Here is a 1,630-nt window from a genome sequence, read left to right as displayed (position 1 = left end):
TACTCTGACAAGAAGAGCTGTATCTCTGATGTCAAATTATTTCCTCATCAAAGTATAGAGATAGCATTATTCCTGAGCAAATAAATCAACCATCACAATATGAAGGACTTCTTAATCCATAGTCTACATGCTATATGCAAAGTACACTACTGCCCCCTGAGCTCCCTACAATTCAATTTTCTTGAAAAATTTTGATCCTTTCCGAAATAACCAAAGAAATGAGACAGAAAGTGTTTCTTTTTAATAGTTACCATTCAGTCCTGAAACTGATAGACTGGAATATAATCAGACTCAGAGTTCTTCAAGACATTTGATATCAACCCATAGAATTCAATAACTTATATATGTATTTTCTCTATAATGCCATCTTCAAATGATAACCAAAAGTCATGATTCCTAACTATTGCAATAAAATGGCCTCAGTTAGAACAGTTTTCACAGTAAGCCACAAGAGCAACAAAATAATACATTCTTTGAGGATTGGTGGCATCTTGGGAAGTATTAAATCAAAGTTCTAAAGAAAAATTTCCTGATAAGAAAGTTTTGTGTCTTAGTGAAGCTGCTCAATATATTAAAATCTCTTCAAGTGCACTGCCAAAATCCTGGGCAGTTTTTGTTGTTACTTTGGGGTTTTTGTTTTCATCTATGTGCTTCCTGTTTGCTATGATATTTGCATTCACAGTTTCCGTGTTGCTAAAACCCCACAAACAGTGAGGAATCTATGTGTTTAGCTCCATATCAAAAGAAAGATCTAAAAAAAAAAAAAAAATTCACAAATAAGACACATCCAGTTTCATTGGTTAACATTCCCTGAAAGATGTCATGAACCCAAATTGAGTTTAGTGTACTGTTATTATTTTCACTCTTAATATTATCATTAGGGAGACAATCATTTTGCTTTTCCTGCTTTCTCTCATGAAATATCAGTAATTTTGTCTAGTAGGCAAATCAAAAACTCATGGCATCTTTGCATGTAGTTGTCAAAAAATTCGTTTTCTTTTTGTAGCACTGTTATGAACTTCTTAGGAAGTATAATCCAACCTTTGTCTTCTGGTAACTATACTGTGAAAGACATCTGCTAAATACATAAGATTTGCTTTCTTCCTAGGTTGACTCTTGTAATCTAGAACATTTCTTCCCTGAAATGGATGGCAAAAATAAAGTGCTTGAAGAACTGAGTTCCCAAATATGGTACAGATGGAAGCAAATTGGCAATGATCATAATATTTCCATCCGCCCAATGCCATCTTCCCCCAATTACAATAGCAGTTGCTGGTGGTACTTCACTTTGAGGGCTGTTGCCCAATAGCCCATCCTGGCTGGCTGACTGAAGGACTAGTGTTTTTTTGTTGTTTGTTTGTTTTGTTTTGTTTTGTTTTGTTCTACCCTGATAAAATAATATTTAGGTTTTAATATAAAATAAATACTTTTAAAAACATCTTTTAAATTAGTAATGTGGAAGTTAAAACTTATTTTAATTATCATTTAATCCATGCACATGTATTGAAATTCCACTTAGTTTTAAAATGGCTAAGTTAAATACAGAAGTTAATAGTTACTACTCTTTTTAAAATCACATTAGTTATTCATATTGACACTTTATATGTAATCATATACATGTTATATCTAA

At 32.3% G+C, this 1,630-nt stretch overlaps 1 pseudogene; it reads right to left on the bottom strand.

The window, feature by feature from the left end:
• Positions 1-254: 254 nt before the first annotated feature.
• LOC127547646 (ubiquitin carboxyl-terminal hydrolase 12-like) lies at positions 255-1,247 on the bottom strand (annotated as a pseudogene).
• Positions 1,248-1,630: the final 383 nt, after the last annotated feature.

Source organism: Antechinus flavipes, chromosome 1, assembly GCF_016432865.1.
Source record: "Antechinus flavipes isolate AdamAnt ecotype Samford, QLD, Australia chromosome 1, AdamAnt_v2, whole genome shotgun sequence".
In the NCBI taxonomy this organism is placed as follows: domain Eukaryota; kingdom Metazoa; phylum Chordata; class Mammalia; order Dasyuromorphia; family Dasyuridae; genus Antechinus; species Antechinus flavipes.
This window is presented reverse-complemented; position numbering and strand designations above follow the sequence as displayed.